This window comes from Mastigoproctus giganteus, chromosome 10, assembly GCF_048544385.1.
Source record: "Mastigoproctus giganteus isolate SK-2022 chromosome 10, ASM4854438v1, whole genome shotgun sequence".
NCBI classification, from domain to species: domain Eukaryota; kingdom Metazoa; phylum Arthropoda; class Arachnida; order Uropygi; family Thelyphonidae; genus Mastigoproctus; species Mastigoproctus giganteus.
Genome location: NC_143584.1, coordinates 163,305,211 through 163,325,881, shown reverse-complemented (window position 1 = coordinate 163,325,881; position 20,671 = coordinate 163,305,211). Strand labels below are relative to the sequence as shown.

The window sequence follows — 20,671 nt, the reverse complement described above, 5'->3', positions numbered from 1 at the left end:
AAAAAAAAAGCACATGGGTACATTTACTATATTGATATAATTGTTAAATTTTATTTGAGCATAGAATTTTGATAACCACTATTTTTTTGAGACAAAACAGAAAACAAACAAAATTCTAAGATTATCATAATAACATGTACACTGAGTGGACCGAAATAATGGGATATCTACCTAGTAAAGGGTAGGCCCACCTTTTTTTTTTTTCCTGGATAAGGGTAGTTATGTGGCGTGGCATTGAGTCCACTAGTTCACAAAAGCATTCCACAGGTATTTCCGTCCATGCTTGCTGCACTGCTGTCCATAATTCTGTTGCATTCCTGGGTTGGAGGATCCAAAGCTTTCCACAACATCCCAAAGATACTCCACAGGGTTCATGTCTGGTGAAACGGAAAGCCAATCATTGGTGGTAAAATCTGCAGAATTCTCTTCGAACCATGTTCTAGTCACCACAGCTCTGTGGGGAGGTGCATTGTCCTGTTGGTGCACGATGCCATGAAGGAATGCAGATTGTCTGCAAGGATGAACACATAACCTGGACCATTCAGAGTTGTGTCTAGACGTACCAGAGGTCCCAATGTGTACCAGTCGAACATGCCCCACACCATTACTGACTGTCCACCTGCCTGAACAGTTCCTTGTTGACATGATAGGTGCATAGCTTTGTGCGGTGTCCACCAGATATGCACCCTTCCATCTGCTCGAAATAACTGGAAACGGGACTCATCGGACCAGGAGACCCATCTCCAATCATCCAAGGTTGAGTGCTGATGTTCTTTCGCCCAGCTGAGGTATAGAGTCCTGTGTCGTAGTGTTAGCAATGGGACTTTGGTGGGTTGGCGGCTCCCATAACCTATTGTGGCTAATGATCGCCTGATGGTCTTGGTGATGACATTTCTGGCACCTCCCTCGTTGAAGTCAGCAGTGATTTGTGTCACTGTCGCTCTCCGGTTGGCTGAAACAATGCAATACAGACATCGACAGCCACGTTCATCTACCACCTTTCTCCGCCCACAGTGCTGTCCACGATGGGTTGTTATTCCAGAAATGATGTATTCCCGATACACTCTTGATACTGTTGAATGGGAATAGTGCAATTTCTGTACCACCTCTGCAATAGAGTGACCCATGCATTGGGCACTCGCTGTCATCCCTCTTTCAAAGTCTATTAATTCATAACATTTATCCATAATGACATCGAATGATTGCCTGTGCCAGTGGTTCCCAAACTACTGAGATTTACAGACCCCTTCAAAAATAAAAACAAGTTTGCGGAACCCTACATATATACACACATACACAAACATATGCATATATATATATATATATATATATATATATATATATGGATATGTTTGTGTGTGTACATATATATATAGTAGCAGTAGTAGTGGCATGTGATGCAAGAAAGCAAGTGTATGAGCTTATGCAGCATCAGCCAAAAAAAAAAAAAAAAAAAAATCGCACCATTCCCTCCAAATGCCTGTCCAGTTCCTCCTTAAATTTATTCAGCCTATCAACCTCCACAACGACAGATGGAAGTTTGTTCCAGCAATTAACCACCCGCTGGTTAAAGGCAAATTTCCGCACATCTATTCTACATCTGTCCTTTCTTAATTTGAATTTGTGTTCCCTTAGGTTCGTAATCTGAACAAGTGGAAGGATCCCATCAGAATTCAGCGTGCTCAACCCATTCAAGGCCTTATATACCTCAATCAGATCACTGCGCAGGTGCCTAGTCTCCAGCCACTGCAATTTGCAGAACTTAAGCCTCTCTTGGTAAGAGGATCCCTTCATTCCCCTCACCAATCTTGTTCCCCTTCTCTGTACATGCTCAAGTAAATCTACATCCCTCCTAAAATGAGGCCTCCAGACCTGTATGCAGTACTCAAGGCGCGGCCTGACCATTGCCTTATACAGAGGGACAATCACCTCCTTTTCCCTGCTAGCAAAATTCTTATATATCATTAACAAAACCCCATGACCTGCCCTTGCAGCCTGTCTGTTTTGCTCAGAAAATTTCATATCTGACTGCACAATTACTCCCAGGTATTTTTCATTTTCTACCACCTTAAGTGTAGTACCACACAGTTGGTACGTTTCTCTGGGGTTACTTCTACCCATATGCAGTACTTTGCATTTGTCAAGGTTAAACTTCAGTTGCCACTTCTTAGCCTCCACAACGTGGAGGAAGTGGTATATGTTTGAACACTGTGCTTTCTGAAAAGAAAATTCAAAGTTTTATGTGTGAAACAACTCAGCTTTATTCTTATTTTTATACAGATATATAATAATAACTTTATTTGTCAACAACTCTCTCTCTCTCTCTCTCTCTCTCTCTCTCTCTCTCTATATATATATATATATATATATATAGAATGAATAATTTGAAATATGTATAGAATTATATATACTAATTGTATCATCAAGAATAAGTAATGTTCTATAACGAAATTCATTGTGAATCTATCAGTATATTTTTAAGAAAATAAACACATTACTTGATACATTCTGAACATTTTGCGGAGCCCCTAGAACTGGTCTACGGTCCCGCGTTTGGGAAACGCTGGTCTACATGAATGCAGTGATGCAGTGTACCTATATACCTGCCAATCGGGCGCCTCCATAGCCAGGTGAGCAGGAGCAGCAGTGTGTAGCACACGCTTCTTGATTAGACCTGGGTTCGAGCCCATGACCACCAAATACGGAGGATGCGGAAAGGTCAGGGAATGACCACCGCATATCCCCGGAGCAATATGGTCTTAGTTGCTAATGCTCCTAAAAACCAAATAACAAACAACAAACCTGCCAATCAGTGGGTTCATCCACTAGTGAGAGGGGTGACAGCATAGCATTCACTCCTGCTAGTGGATGAACATTATGGAACCAGGTATCCCGTGAATTCTATCCTTTCAGTGTAAATGTTATGCTTAATCTTTAGTTTAACCTTTGAGCAGGTATGTCGGATGTACAGCATCAACCAACCCATAAAAACCTGTGTGAATTTTCAAAAATTATGAAACTTTTAGTATCCTTATATGGTAAGAACCTATCATTTGCATTATTAATTACTTTTTCATTGTAGAAGTATAGCTGTAGGAAATTCTTTAAGGCTCCATTTTGGAGTAAAAATTTAAGTTTAATAAATAAGTACTAATTTTCTCTAGAGCTTTCATTTGCTTTCATTTTTGCTTCCTTCTTGACTTTAAGGCAGTAAGGGGAATGATTTTTTTGGATAACAAGACTGTTGTTTAAAGAAAATAAAAAAATAAAGAAAATATTACCTGCTGTAGAATACTATTAGAAAACATGCAAGGATAATAAAATCTGTTTTGATTTCAATTTTATTTTTTCAAAGAAAAAAACAAAGCATATCACTAATATTTGTAACATGATGTAGTCTAAAATCAGCATAATCAGTTTGATTTTTGACTTTGGACATTGCTGCTTTGAAACCAGAAGAAGAAATGTATAACATAACACACAAGTGCCCTTTTTTGTGATTTGGGAAGAGTATTTATTTTTTGAATAGTTCATAAGTGAGAATGCTTGCTGTAAATGCTACCAATTTCTGTGATCATTTGTTTTCAGGTGATTTTTTTTTTTTTTTTTTTTTTTTTTTTTAAGTCTTGCTGGTAAGGAATTTTGAATTCAATCTTCTTGTAAACTTTGAAAACCTTACCTTCATTGTGAACTTTTGATTTCCTTGATTCCATAATCCAGAAAATACAACCAGTTCATATCACTCATGAGTAAAGAATAACTAAATTGCCTTTTTTTACAATAAGTATTAAAATAGCAAATGCTTAATGTACAGTACTTACCTTGAATATAATCTGCAATAGTTTTATGAAGAGACTGATGGCTAAATTTAAGGTGGAATAATTAAATTAATTAATTATTAAATAAATTAATGAATTAAGGCAGGATAAAAAATTAGTTAATTTAATGGAATTTAAGATAAGCGCAAGGAAGCAGAAGTGCACCGCTCCATCCCTGGTTGTCATAAGGTAGAAAGTAATTAATCTAGATTTGAAAAAAAATCTTTTTCAAATCTAGATTAATTCCACTTTTAAAAATTGTTAAAAATTCCACTTTTAAATTACACTGACTGACTGACTTTTCGAAGAGTCCTTTTCACTAAAGGGTTGTGGAAAGTTCAGTGTTTTCCAGAACAACATTTCTGGATTTTTCTATGTTAGATTAAAGTTCCACTTTCATTTACTACTTCTCATCATTAGTGAGATGTTTTGAATTTTTTGAAGGCTGTTACCTCTTTCCACCCCATTTAAATAAAAGCCTTCTTTAGCTTATTATTCCCCTTCTCTCTTTCTTCTCCTTCCCCCAACAACATCCATTAAAAACAGTGGCGCCTCCGTAGCCAGATGGGCAGGAGCAGCAGTGCATAGCACACACTTCTTGATTAGACCGGGATTCGAGCCCGTGCCCACCAAATACAGAGAATGCAGAAAGGTCAGGGAATGACCACCACATATCCCCAGAGCAATATGGCCTTAGTTGCTAATGCTCCTAAAAACCAAATAACAAACAACATTAAAAACAGTGCAAAGATAATAAAAGTAAGTTTGGTATGACATAAACACTGGAAAAACAAATGAGAGTAAGAGTGTGTTACATGCCTAATTATTATAATGAGTATAATGAACAACTATACAGACAAATAGAGAGGCCAGTAAATCAGAATACCGTACAGTGCAGGATTTTAACTTTCCAGATATTGACCGGAACTTGTGAGTTGAGCACTCACACGGTAGCAGGATTTTTGCAGATTTATTAATGACCATATTAGAAGAGAAAGCAGTACTCTTGATCTGATTATCAGCAACAATTCTTCATGCATTAAGAATCTGCAGATAAAAGAACCACTGGGTGGCAGTGATCACAGTGTACTGATATGGGATTTACTTAAAGATTTAACTACTGTCAAGGGTGAAGGGAAGGACTTTTGCTTTTGTAAATGTGACTATAATGATCTCAGTTTTAAATTCTGTTCAGTGGGACTAACGGATGACGTTACCAACAGTAAATTCTTCTTGGATTTCATGTTCATGGAAGTAACCAGGCTTTTTATATCAACTGAGAGATACCATTCAAGGTTTAGACCTGAATTGATGTCAGGTGAACAACAGGTGTATTCATTGTTGTTATCATGGAAGGCATGAAGCGCTTTAGTGCCCCATGTGCAATTCTGAATGGTGCCTCTGGTATACCCTTGCAGGTGTAGCACAGTGATTATATACATGTAGTAATTTGAGTATGTAAAATATCTGCTCTTTATAAGTACCTTACTTGGGAACTTATAAAGAGCAAAGAGTGATTTATTTCTACATTATTTGTAATTCTCTTTCCTAATAAAAGGTAATAATCAGTGATGTATGAATATGTTTTATAGAATAAGGATTAATTTGTCTAAATATTTGAAATTTAAAAATATTTATACTAGCTGAAAAAATTAGCTGAAAGTTTATGAAAATTTGAAGTTCGTGTTCATAATTATATAATTAACAATTTATAAAGAAAAAGAAAAAAACTTCCATAAGTTGTTACTGTAGTTGCTGAAACATTTTGATTGTCCCATGATGTTTTCCTTTATCATTTGCAATGATAAGCTTTAAATTTTCTCTCCTAATAAAAGGTAATAATCAGTGACATCTGAAAAGTACAAAGATTGTGGAAACATTTGATTGTCTTCCATATATTTTCTGAACTATTTTTTCATAATGTAATTAATTTAAATAATCTTTAAATTTTGAAAAGTGTTATTTGTAATGAAATTTGGAACTAGATTTAAGGTACTATATAAACATGAAATATGTAATTATTATTAACCCTTTCATATGTGAGTGTGCCAAGTTCATGTCTATTGTCTGTGTTTATGGGTGTTTAGTGGTGCTAAACTATGGAATGAATTTTTTTTTCTATTTTTTTTTTTTTTCTTTAGAAAATTGTTTAAAAAAAATTGTCAAAATGAAAATATACCTAAATGCCTTTTAAATATTAATTTCTTATTTATGTGACCCAACCATTTAGCATTAGATTGAGGTTACTACAAAAGATCAAATCAGAATTTTTTTTAAAAATTCATAAAAAAATTCATGGTTATTATTTTTAAATGCAGTAGCATCCTTATTATCCTTTATTTATTTGTAATTTAACTCCCTTGCAGTAATTTCTAGATCTGAATTTCAGAGAATTTCAGCTGTTTTAAATCTGAATGGGAAAACAATGACTGACAGCTTGAGTATATGTTGACAGACAGTTTATTTGAATTGTATATGAAAAGCCTTAAAAACAAATTTACATATAAATGCTCCCATACATAAAATAAAATGCTAATTTATACATACTCTGGAAAAGAACAGGTTAATGGGTATCAAAATTCATAATTTATTAATTTAACCATTAATGTTATAATATGATATAAAAAAAAAAAAAAAAAAAAAACTGCAGCCCTTATCAACCCATTGCAGGACGGAAGCCTCCTCAACAATTCATGCTGAGGGAAATGGATCATAATCTGCCACGCTGGTCCAGTGTGGGTTTGGCAGATCGACTGTATTTAGCAGTCAGAGGCTTGAACCCCGGTCTACTCAAAGAGCGTGTGCTACTGCACTCCCGCACATGACCACTCGGCTATGGAGGCCGGTTTGGTCTCTAATTCTTAAAAAAAAAAAAAAAAAACACTAACTTCAAGGTTTCAGTTTCAGATGGTACAGAAAATATCATAAAATGTCAGAATAATTTGTATTCCTCTAAGAAATTAAAGACAGATTTTACTCAATGCAGATTGTAATGTTTAATTTCCTTACTATTCTCTGTTTCAATTTATCGGCACACCATGCCACTAAAAGAACAACTTAGAGAATTTATATATATACAAGGTGTCCTGAAAGTAATTATTCTGAGATAAAAATTCTCTAATTAAAATAAAACTATATGTAGTTTAAATAAACCATGTAGTAGAAAATGCTGTTAATATTATTTGGAATTCTGCTGCCTACTGCAAAATTTTCTAACAGTTTGTTTTGGTGGTTGGTAGAGTGTTAATTGCATATGTAGTAAATATGTGGACAATGATTTGCCTCTTTATTGAAACAAAACTCCTGTTATTGGGAAGTATATGTCTCCACCTTCTGTTCTCTTACTCTTCCACCTTTAGCTCTGCCCTCCCATGTATTTTTAGAAATTGTACATTTTAATATTAGTCAAGCTGCTAAGTAATTAAAAAAATAATACTGAAAGAAAGGTAGAAATGATAATTTTTTTAGAAGACAAGGTTGCAGAAGGTGAAAGAAAGGTTGCAGAAGCTTTTAGAATAAGAAAAAAGACCAGCAATATTAAGAAATAACCAAATTCAACAGTGAGGAAAAGAAAATGGGAAAATCTCAAGCTGATTGAAAGCAATGTGTTATATAGAAAAACCAACAATAAATGATACAACTTTACCTTGCATTAGCAATTTACTTTACTGTTCTATAAATTGAGACTTACAAGCCTGTGTTTCAGGTGCTTTAATTCAAGAATCAGTTAATTTCTTAAAAAAACTTTAAAAAAATCTATTTATTCTCCAAGGTATTTGAAGCCAGAAGAGTTTATATAACTATTGTGATCATATATGTATTGAATTAAGGGCAACTAGATTTTGGATGCCACAGTTCACAAGGAGTTGTGCATTTTTTGTGTCAGTATTTGGACTCAAACTCATAATCCACTCATTCACAACTTCAAAATGAAAGTAGTGTGTGGGTGTCTGCTCCTAGTGATGAGGCATCAGCAACAAAAGGTGACCATGAACATGTTTTATATTTTACTGCTTTTAGTCATCTGACTGAGTCCAGTACACTGTCAGTTTTGTGGTGCCTCCATAGCCAGGCGGGCAGGAGCAGCAGTGCGTAGCACATTCTTCTTGATTAGACCGGGGTTTGAGCCTGTGACCACCAAATATGGAGGATGCGGAAAGGTCAGGGAATGACCACTGCATATCCCTGGAGCAATATGGCCTTAGTTGCTAATGCTCCTAAAAACCAAATAACAAGCAAAAAAAAAAACAGTCAGATTTTATTCAACAATGACCACATGTCAACTGTTTTTAGTTATTTAAAATCATTAAAATTTTTACTTTTATTTAAAATTTTTAGTTTTTATTTAAAATTACTTTTATTTCTGCTATAGCTTTTTTTATGTATTTTTATCATTATACATTTTGACATAGTAACCTAATTCATTAGGTCAGTGAAATCTTTTTAATTGTTATCTTTTACATGACCTGGTTTTGGAGCATTTTGGTTTAATTCCTAATGTGCCAATAATTCCCAAACTAAATAAAAGGCAACAAACATAAAAGTGCAAACTTTCTAAAAAGAGGGGTTTTATTCCAGATGGAAATTCTAATTGTGATTGGAAAGTCTAATAAGCCTAAACAATTTAAAAATGTCTGCGTAGACAATTTGCCATTGTTTGGAAGAGTAAATAAATCTGCATGGATCATTCATTGATATTAAAAATGTTATTGATCTTTGACAACTGTTCAGTTCATGTGAAAATTGATAGCTGGTCAAATTTGAGAGTAAAGTATCATCTGCAGACTGTAGCTATGGGTTTTCAGTTCTTGATTGGGACAGTGTTAGGTGGGTCAGAAAACTGCTAGTTTGGGGAATTCACAGACTAAAGGATTAACAGCAGCTGCAGGCAGAGGCAAAAGTGATTCTTGCACTGCTTCTATTGGAATGAGAAGCAGCCTACAGAGCAAGTTTCTGGGGATTTCAAGAACTGCAGGGAGTCATCATGGAACAAGTAAATACATGGGCTGTGTTAGGGTAACTAAGAGTAAGAACAGGTGCATGTATACGTGCATGTACACCAATGCTAAGAGTATAGTAAATGCATTTGATGAATTTGAAGTGCTGGTCAAGATATCAAAGGCAGATATTGTTGCGATATCAGAGACATGGTGTCACATAGATATAAGCAGAGCAGAATTGGAATTTGGGGAGTACAATGTGTACAGAAAGGATAGGAAGGGAGGAGGAGTTATGCTGTTAGTTAAGAAACACATAAAATCTAAGGAAGTGCATCCAGTTGACATTGGTGGACAGTGCAATGTTGAGTCAGGTTGGTGTGACATAGCACTGGGAAAACTGGGAAAGGGAAAATGAGAGTAGAAGTGAGTTATAGTCCTAGTGACTGATGAGTACAATGAACAGTTGTGCAGAGAAATAGTGGCCTAATAAATCAGAACGTCTTGTAACAGAGGATTTTAACTTTCCAGATATTGACTGGAACTTGTGGGATGGTCACTCTCATGCTAGCAAGACTTTTGTGGATTTATTGGATGATTGTTTTCTACAGCAGCATGTTAGAGAAGCAACCAGAGGGAGTAACACTCTTGATCTGATTATCAGCTGTGATTATTAATGCATTAAGAATTTACAGATAAAAGAACCACTAGGTGGCAGTGATCACAGTGTACTGATGTGGGATTTACAAAACAATGTAACTACCATCAGGGGTAAAGGGAAGGGTTTTTGTGTTCGTAAAGGTGACTACAGTGGTCTCAAAGATTTTTTAAGTTCTATACAATGGGACCAGCTGATGATGTTCAAAACAGTGAATTCAAAATGGAAAGCCTACAAGGAATTAGTCTTGGAAGCAACTAGGCTTTTCATACCAACTAAGAAATACTGTTCAAGATTTAGACCTAAATGGTTGTCAGATGAACTGACATGCATCCTATGCAGTTTCTTCTCTGCCAAGAGAAGAAACTGCATAGGATGCATATAAATTATCAGGTGACACAGAAGCTTTTGCTAGTCTGTAATCAAGTCACAAAGGAGGTCAGGCAAGCAAAGGCTGATTACGAGAAACTTGGCAAAGGATGCAAAGAAAAACAACAGACTTCTTTACTTATGTAAATCCTAGAAGGAAGGGGATGAATCAGATTGGTACACTTGATATTGATGGTTCAACTGTTGATGATCCTGCTCAGATAGCTGACAAACTGAATGAGTATTGTGCATCTATTCACACATGAGGAATTCTGTAAGGAAGGGGAGAACAGAAGTTTACTAAACTCTAACAGGAACTTAAATGATTTTACAATAATGGACAGCAAAGTGCAGAAGTTGTTGAAGTTAAATATAAAAAAAAGGTACCTGGAGTGGATGGAATCTATCCATTTATATTGAAGGAGGTAGCGAGGGAAATAAGCAGACTCTTAGCCATAATTATGAGAGCATCCTTAGATTCAGGGGAGGTCTCCCCTTGAAGAGCTTGAAGAACAGGGTGTATGCCCTCGAAGGACTTAAATTAGGAGGCCTATTAAGCTCTTAGCTTCTCACATCAAAACCAGAGCTTGCACTTGGTCATCAGACAACACAATGACAACCCCTAAGGAAGAATGCTGTTGTCCTGCTAGCTGTTGTCAGGGAAAAGGGAAATATATTGTGCATGTCTGCCAGAGGCAAAAGTTGCTGGTGTTGTAGAGCAGATATCATCTTTTCAGGGCACAAAAGGTGATATTGTTGTACTTTTTTTTTTTTTTTTTTCTTGTGCTAATGACACTAAGAGTAGGAAATCCATAGACTTAACAAGATATAGGGCAATATTGAAAAAGGTCATGAGTTATGGTCAAATTTGAAAGTGTCTGCAATTCTGCCTATACATGATAGGAGGGAGTACAAGATGAGAGCTGTATGAATCAGTTCAGCCTTGGAAAGATTGTGTAAGGCTCATGAGGTAGAATTTTTCTCAGTGTGGCCTGTGCATCTTAACAGTAGTGACTCCTTGCAGGGATGGGATACACTTAAATATAAAGGGTGCAAGAATATTTTTTGATGATATCAAGGAAATGTTAGTTAGTTTGGAAAACTGCTAGCTTTTTGGGGGGGGGGATACATGGACTAATATATTAACAATAGCAAGAGGCAGTGATGAAAGTGATTCTTGCACTGCTTCTATTGGAATGAGCAGTAGCCTGGAAAGCAGGGTGCCGGGATTTCAAGGGCTGCCGGAAGTCATCATGAAACAAATAAATACGTGAGCTGTGTTATGGTAACCAAGAGTAATAACAGGTGCATATACACCACTCCTAAGAGCAGTAAATAAATTTGAAGTGTTGGTCAAGACATCAAATTCTGACATTGTTAAGATATGAGAGATGTTGGTGTTACTGAGATATAAGGGATTCAGAATTTGAATATAATGTGTACAGAAAGGACAGACAAACAGGATAGGAGGGGAGTGGAAAGATTATGCTCTTAGTTAAGAAGCAAATGAAATATAAGGCAGTGCATCCAGCTAATATGTGTGACCAGTGATGTTGAGACAGTTTGGTGTGACATAGGCACGGGAACAGAGGACAGCAAAAATGAGAGTAGGAGGGTGTTATAGGCTTAATGGGTATAACAAACAACTATACAAAGAAATGAAGTAGACCAATAACTCAATGTCATATAATGGGGATTTTAACTTTCCAGATATTAATTGGGACTTTGGGTTTAGTCAGCCGCACTCTAGCAAGACTTTTGTGGATTTATTGGTTTGCTGTTTTCTACACAGCATGTTAGAGAGGCAACAACAGAAAGCAATAATCTTGAGCTGATTATCAGCAGTGATTCTTCATGCATCATGAATCTAGGTAAAAGATCCTTTGGGTTGCAGTGATCATTGTGTGCTGATGTGGGATTTACTTACAGACTTAACTAGGGTAAAGGGAAGGTTTTTTGCTTTCCTAAGGTTGACTACATTGGCCTCAGCCAGTTTTTAAATTCTATACAGTGAGACTGTCTGATGATGACCAACAGCAAATTCTAAATGGGAAGCATTCTGGGAAGTGACTATAGACATTACTAAGCTTCTAATACCAACTAACCTGATGAGGCATGTGGCAATAAAGAAAAATACATCGGATGCATATAAATTATCAGGTGAAACATAAATCTATGGTAGATATAAAGTAGTCTTTAACAAAGTCACAAAGGAGATTAGGCAAACTAAGGTAGATTACTAGAAGTGTCTGGCAAAGAAAAGCATCAAAGACTTCTTTACTTATATTAACAGTAGAAGGAAGGGTTGAATCAAATTAATCCACTTTATGTGACGCTTTGACATAGGATCTAGAAAAGTTACGCAGATGGGCTGAGAAATGGCAACTGAAGTTTAACATTGACAAATGCAAATTGATTGCAGTATAATGTACCAACATAATGTACCAACTGTGTAGTACTACACTCAGGGTAGTGGAGATTGAAAAAGACTTAGGATATTTGTGCAGTTAGATATGAAGTTTTGAGAGCACTGCAGACAGGCTTCCAGGACAGCTCATGGGATTTTTTTAAATGATATACAGAAATTCCATTGTATAAGGCAATGGTCAGGCCACACCTTTGGTACTGCATACAGGTCTGAAAGTCTCATTTCATTTTAGGAAGAATGTAGAGCTGCTGAAACTAGTACAGAGAAGGGCAATGAGATTCAGTTCTGCAAATTGTAACATCTGGAGGTTAGGAACCTGTGATGTGATCTGATTGAGGTGTTTCAGGATTTGAATGGATTGAGCAAGCTCAGTGCTGGGATTCTTCCTCTTGCTCACACTACACAAATGAAGGACCATAAAATTAAATTGAGGAATGATGGTTGTGATAGATGTGCAGAAGTTTGCCTTTAGCCAGTTAGTTGTTGATTATTGTAATAAATTCAAGGAAGGACTAGACAAAATATCATTTCACTTATTTATTCTCTCCAGGGAATGAATAAGTGAAATGATATGGCATTTTTTTTTTTTTGTCTGATTCTGTAAAAGTTTGCTTTCTTGCATTATATACCATTACTAATGCTAATGCGCTTAAAATGTACTTTGTATGTTAGTTAACTTGTTTATCATATACCAGGTAAGTTGTTGGTAACTTTAGGTATAATGATTAATTTACTAATAATTTTGGATTCCACGGACAGTCACTATTCTAATTCAAATATTCAGTAGTAAATAAACAAAATGAATCGATTCTATTGATATAACAAATATCAAAGTGATAATGCAGTGTACTTGAGCCAAACTTAGTTGCCTCAATTTGAACTGTTCTAGTCATTTGCTGAAATGTTTGCTTAGTAATGTGTTTGGTCTAAGTCAAGACAAATGTTTAATTATTTTGAATACAGTACTCATAAATAAGTCTTACTTCTGTGTTAGCATTGACTATTTAAAATGTGACCTTCTTAGTGAACGGCATCCAGTTCCAGCAAATGGTTTAAGCCTGGTGCCTCATCATCTACTGCATACAGAATCATAAGTTAATTAATTGGTTACTTTTTTTAGAATGAAATATTCTTTTTTTATTTCCCAAATATCATTGTTCTTATGAAGTCAAGGACTTCACATTAAATAAAAATGATTCTACTAGGAAAATTAGGACATTGACTTGATATTAAATATTCATATTGCATTAGTTTTCAAGGCATGCACGAATACTTGCATGTCATTCTTTGTGCACCACCTTTCATGTTTTCAACAAAGTATATTTCTCTACATAAAACATAAGTATGAAGATTGTGGTTAAAATTTTGATTGCTTTGCATATGTTTTCTAAACTTTTTTTTTTTTTTTTTCCATAATTATTTCTAAGTAAGAAATCTTCCAAGAAGACATTACTTTTTTTTTTTTTTAGGAAAATCCAAGTGATGTTTCTTTTACATAATTTAAGAGTCAACATAAACTGAAATGCAAATGAATAATTACAGGTTATGGAATTAGCAATTCCAAATCATGAGCATTAGTGAGTGTCTGTGTTTATATATAATGAATATAACTATTAATAACCATATGATTCAAATGATCTAACGCCTGAATTATCTTAACGATTATTTAACACAGAATTATATTTTAATGATGATGTAGATTATGCTTTCCATAGTGGTTTACTGAAGTCTGAATAGAAAAATATAACTACTCTTATATATATAATTATAAAGTGAATGTGGGATGAGACTAAAATATGGGTGTTTGAAATTTAATACTGAAATACAAGCATAATGCAAATGAATAAAAAATGAAAATAGATGTACTTAATCTAAAATAGAATGAATAAATAAATTAAGTGTTTGTAAACAAGGCTAGTGTGTGTAACTAGCATGTGGTTGCAAAATAAGCAGAATATAGTAATAGAAATAAAAACACTAATTTATGTCATGGAATGAATGCTTCAAATACATGCAACATTAGATTTACCAGAAGAATCTCCCCAGAATTTGGTGCTCATCTTATTAGCATTTTTGATGGCATGATGCATTCCTTTGCCACATTCTTTAATATAACTGGATGCATCCTACCATCCTAGAATCCTTACCCTCTCTCAGCCTCAATAGTTTTCTGTTAAGCACTTTTTTGGAGATATTTATATCACTAATCTTGCAGTGATCTAATCGTTCTTCTCTATTTCCTTCTGGTTCAGGTGTGCTTTCACTTTTAAAAACGTATCCAAAATACCTGTTCAACTCATTTGAAACTCCAGACTTGGATTGTCTTATGATTTCACCATTTCAGACCTGGGGGTGACCTGTACCTTGTCTTCATTCTTAGCTCTCTTTTCACTTTTCTTACTGATCAGTAACTGTTAATGTCTGCTTATGGTGCTCATATTTAACAATGTTAATGCCAATTCTGTACAAAATTTCAACTCTCATGCTTCTTGCTTTAGCTATATAAGATCTGCCACCTTTCCTGTGTGACTTTTATGAAACTTCACTACTGAAACAAATATATTTGTAGCTTCCAAAATATTTTTTCCCTTCAGCGAATCCCAAAGATCATTTGCATTCAGCATCCTGAAATTGCCATCCCAATTGATGAGGACTAAGAGGATCCTCAAACTACTATAGTCCCCCACATTAAAAGTTGAATCCTTCTCATTATTATTATTAGTGGCATGTGATGCAAGAAAGAAAACTTATAAAGCATCAGCACAAAAAAAAAAAAAACTTTCCACATCACCTGTCCATCCCCTCCAATAATTTGTGTAGTTCTTCCTAGAATTTATTCGAACTACAACTTCCACTACAACAAGAGATTGAAGTTTGTCCCAACAATCAACCACACACTGGGTGGAGGTAAACCTCCATATATCTATCTTGCAACTATCCTTCCTCAATTTGAATTTATGCCCATTTATGTGTGTAGTCTGAGCAAGAGAAGGAATGCCATCAGCATTGAGTATGCACAATCCATTCAAAGCCTTAGACACCTCAATCAGATCACTTCCTAGTTGCCTAGTCTCCAGACACTGCAATTTGCAGAACTGAAGCCTTTCTTGGTAAGAGCATCCTTTTGTTCCCTTCTGCAATCTCATTGCCCTTCTCTGCACCCATTCCAGCAGATCTACAACCTTCCTAAAATGAGGCCTCCAGACCTGTATGCAGTACTCCAGATGCTGCCTAAACATTGCCTTGTACAGCAGTCTTTTATGTGCAATAATGGGATAATCACTTTCTTATCCTTGCTAGCAAAGTTCCTATATATCATTGACAAAACCCCATGAGTTATCCAGGCAGCCTGTCTGCATTGCTCAGAGAACCTCCTATCTGACTGCACAATTACCCCCAAGGTCTTTTTCATATTCCATTACCCTGAGTCTAGTACCACACAGTTCCTGGTACATTAAACTGGGATTACTGCTAACCATATGCAGCACCTTGCATTCGTCAGTGTTAAACTTCAACTGCTCTAATTTTTTTAGATCATGATGCAGTATCTTGTCCTGACTACTGTCATTAACCACCCTGCCAACCTTTGTATCATCTGCAAACTTAGACATTAAGTCTGATATATGATATACCTTCATCAGTATCATTAATAAATATAGAAAACAACAATGGGCCCAGCACTGAACCCTGGGGAACTCCTCTAATAACGTTAGTCCATGAAGAGCATTGTCCTTTAATAGCCATTCTCTGTCTTCTCCTGCTCAGCTATCCCTTTATCCAGAGCAGTAACTTGCTCTTAATGGCACAATGCTCCACATACAGCAGTCTTTTGTGCGACTTTTATTCGTACAGCAGTATCAAAAGCTTTCCTGAAATCCAAGTATATGATATCAAATTTATTTTCTGAATACAGTTCCTTTGTTCCTGCATCATAGTACCCAATCAGATTGATCAGACAAGAATGCCCTTTAATCCATGCTGTGACTACAATATAATTGCATTCTTTTCTAGATGGTCTCATTACTTTTTGAGCCAGAGACCATTATTCTCCCTGGAACAGAAGTTAAGCTAACAGTCTGTAATTATTCATTTTACCTTTCAATCTCCCTTTGTGAATTGGGGATATATTTGCACATTTCAGTTCATAGGGTCTGGAGTCCCCTGAATCTAAAGATGCTCTCATAATTATGACTAAGGGTTTGCTTAACTCCTTTGCTGCTTCCTTTAATATAATTGGATTGATCCATCCAGCCCAGTTGTCCTTTTTTATACTAAGCCTCAATTTCCCTTCCACTTTTCTATCAGTTATCACAAAATCATTTATCTCGCTATTAGATTTTCATGAACTTCTGGCATTTCCTCTCCCTGAAGAGCTGATGTGTGAATGTAGATGCAGAATACCTATTCCTTTTGTCAGCAACCTAAGTAGGATCGTCAACATAAAGTAGACCAATATGATTCAATCCCTTCCTTCTACTGTTAATACAAGTAAAGAAGTTTTTGCCAGAGACTTCTCAAAATCTGCCATAGCTTGCTTAATCTCATTTGTGACTTTATTACAGACTAGTTTATATCTTCCATAGGCTTCTGTATCACCTGATAATTTATATGCATTCCATGTATTTTTCTTCTCTACCACATGTCTCATCAGTTCCATCTAACATCCATTTAGGAGTAAGCCTGGAACAGTATTTTTTAGTTGGTATTAAAAGCTTAGTAATGTCAGCAGTTACTTCCCAGAATGCTTCCCGTTTAGAATTTACTGTTGGTAACATCATCAGATGGTCCCACTATATAGAATTTAAAAATTATCTGAGACAACTGTAATCAACCTTAGGAAAGAAAAACTCCTTCCCTTTACCCTTGACAGTAGTTGTGTCTTTAACCCACATCAGCTCATAGTGATCACTGCCACCCAGAGGATCTTTTACCTAGATTCATAATGCATGAAGAATAACTGCTGATAATCAGTTCAAGAGTATTGCTTTCTCATGTTGCCTGTCTAACATGCTATGTAGAAAACAGTGAACCAATAAAAGTCTTGCTAGAGTGTGACTGACTAAAGTTCCAATTAATATCTGGAAAGTTAAAATCCCCATTATAAGACATTCTGACTTATTGGCCTACTCCATTTCTCTGTATAGTTGTTTGTTATACCCATTACAATCATTAGGCCTATAACACTCTCCTACAGGGATAAGAAGGGGATATTATCCCTTTGTACAAGGCCATGGTTAGGCCACATCTTGAGTATTGTATACAGGTCTGGAGGCCACACTTTAGGAAATATGTAGATCTGCTGGAATGGGTGCAGAGAAGGGAACCAAGATTGGAGAATAGACACCTGCAGGGGATCTGATTGAGGTGATTAAGGCCTTGAATGGTTTGAGTAAGCTGAATGTGAATGGCATTCTTCCTTATGCTGAGACTATGTACATGAGAAGGTATAAATTTAAGTTGAGAAAGGAAGGTTGCAGAATATATGTGCAAAATTTGCCCTCAGCCAGTGGGTGGTTGATTGTTGGAACAGGCTTCCATCAGTTGTTGTGGAAGTGGATGGTTTGAATAAATTCAATGAAGGACTAGATAAATTCTTGGATGGTATGGATGGGAGAAGTGTGTAGTGTTTTTTTTTTTTTTTTTTTTGCTGATGTTATATAAGTTTGCTTTCTTCCATCATTTGCCACTACTGTTACTATCATTTTTGTTTTCGCAGTGCTTATGTCACACCAGACTGACTCAACTTTGCACCCATGGCTACCCATGTTGGCTGGATGAACTATATTAGATTTAATATGCTTCTTAACTAAGAGCATAACCCCTGGCCCCACCTGATGTGTTGTTTGTATTTTGTGTACACATTGTCTCCCACATTCAAATTCTTCATCCATTTTGTCTGAGTGACATCATGTCTCCAATATCCCCACAATGTCAGCATTCAATGAATTAATCAATACTTCAAATTTATTTACTATATATACTCCTAGCATTGGTGTACACACAAATATATATGCACGTGTAGTTACTATTAGTTACCCAAACAACCCATGTATATACTTGTTTCATGATGACTCTCAGCAGTCCTTGAAATCCCCAGCACTTTGCTTTCCAGGCTGCTGCAAAGTTCCAATAGAAGCAGTGCAAGACTTTCACCTCTGCCCGCAGCTATTGTTAATCTATTAGTCTGTAAATCCCCTCAAGCTAGCAGTTTTCCAACCCACCTAACATTGCCTCGATAGCATCATCAAGTATTCTTACACCTTTTTATTTAAGCGTATCCCAGCCTGGTAGAAATAATTTCTCTCATGTTAACTAGCACAGAACACTCTGAGAAAAATTCTACCTTATGAGCCTTGCAGTCTCTCTAGGGTCGATTTGATTGATAAGGCTCTGAATATGTTCTCTCTCCTATTTTTTCTGGGTGGGATTGCAGACACCTTCGGATTTAATCGTGACTTGCAACTTTTTTCCAAAGTTGCCCTGTGTTTCTTAAGGAAGTCCTCTGATCTACTCTTAATATCATCAGTGCCAACGTGAACAACTTTTGTGCCCTTAATAGATGATATCTGCATCAACTTTTGCCTCCCTGGCAGACACACCATGGTTGTATTCCATCTATCCTTTTTGCATAATATATTTCCTGTTTCCCTGACATTATAGTCACCGACAATAACTACTTCCTGTGGTCCAACACATTCTGCCTTGTGGATTACCACTGTGTTGTCTGATGCACAAGTGAGGGCTCTGGCATTGAGTTGGGCCAGAGCCCCACAAGTGAAGGCTCTCAGCCAAACTCAATGCCATTAAAAAAGGGGACTATCAAGCTCTCAGCATGATGGGCTTCCATTTTAAATCCTTTGAGGATATCCAGTGTTCTTCAAGCCCTCATAAATGCCCATCAGAATGCTGATTTTGCATCTAATTTCCTCATGCGCTTTGCACTGAAATCACAAAGACATTCCCTTGGCTGTATCGTGTGCCATTTCTGAGAATCTGCAAACATTGCTCAAAAAGCACATTTCATAAGGCTGTGATTCATAGAACTCCCACTTCGGTTCTCCCCTGAGCCACAGCACTCCTACTACTTTGAGGCTGTTGCTTTGCTGATCTAGTCTGAGGCATGATTGTCATTTAAATTCAGTTTAATTTAAGAATACTACACTAAAGTGATAGATACCTGAATGCAGTAATATGTATTACACTAAGTTTATGTTATATGTATATGCCATTATATTTATAGAGTTTTAAATTATTGACTTTCTAGTAATAAAATTTCTTAAATAAAACAAAAAAAATATTCTGACCTACTTTGCCTTTCACCACTGAAATTTTTGTGGTCACTACCCTTTATATGACATTTTAGTCACAACCCACTTATAGTTGTGTGCTGTTACACCTTTAAAACACTTGAATCCTCGGTGAAGATGGTCTAGAATATTTGTGAATTTTGTGCTTTCTCTTATGTAAGTATGGTTGTCCAAAACTTAAAAACTGGCCCTGCTTGATGACAAATTCTAGTCGGCAAGGAATAAGTTAAAGTCACCCATAATAAAGCATTCACCCTTGCTTTCTTATTCAAGTTGCTAAATAAATTTTTATCATATCCCCATGGTTATTAAGCCTATAGTATCCCCAGACTATCAGCTTTACCTTATCACCAGACATTTGCACCACATTGATCCTACAATCATCTGGACTTGATCAGACTGTAACAACATAATTGCTTTTAATCCATTTCTGTTAAGTGCATAACCACCCTATCCTCTTTGTGTTGTACAATATCAGCTTTAGAAGACTTGGTGAACTACTCTGATTTATTTATTTTGTTTAGGATATGGCATTACTAAATAAATAGGTTACATTTTTTACTTTTTGCTGCCTTTGTATATTATTCTAACTGTTTAAAGGAGTTTTATCGTTTGCTGTCTCTCTTATCATGTTTCTTCCCATGCAAATGTTAAATGTCTCTCACAGATCCTATTGAAAAGGGTACAAATGTTAACCCTGACATGCCATTAATTGAGGTTTCAGTAGATCCTCCTTTCCCTTTCCCAGTGAATTAGTTTTGCAGTTCATTAGTTTTGCAATTATTAGTTTTGCAGTTCATCAGCACCTGTATTGTACCAGTGTTTATCTGTACAAGCATGTGTTCACAGGTTGATCAACAATTTGTGCAGGCTGGAAAATACTACTCTTCCCCCCCCCCAGTGGAATTTGAATGCTTTTCTAACAAGTTGTTTCTCCACTTTCTTGAGTAGAGGAACTATTTATTTTAAATGATTTATTGAATAGTACTTGCCACTTTTTTGTGTACAGGCCAAATAATAAAAGAAATTTAATTAAAAAGAAAAGAACAGAGAATAGAAAAAGCTAAGCAGAGGGGAGAATACCATACATAGGTAAGTACCATACACAGAGGGGAGAATACCATACAATACCTAGGACACATTCACCTCTATGG

General features: G+C 36.0%; 1 protein-coding gene across 1 annotated transcript in view; it reads left to right on the top strand.

Annotated features, from left to right (window-relative positions):
• Positions 1–20,671, top strand: part of LOC150079441 (coiled-coil domain-containing protein 148-like) — a 182,551-nt gene that overhangs the window by 754 nt on the left and 161,126 nt on the right. The window lies entirely within an intron of this gene.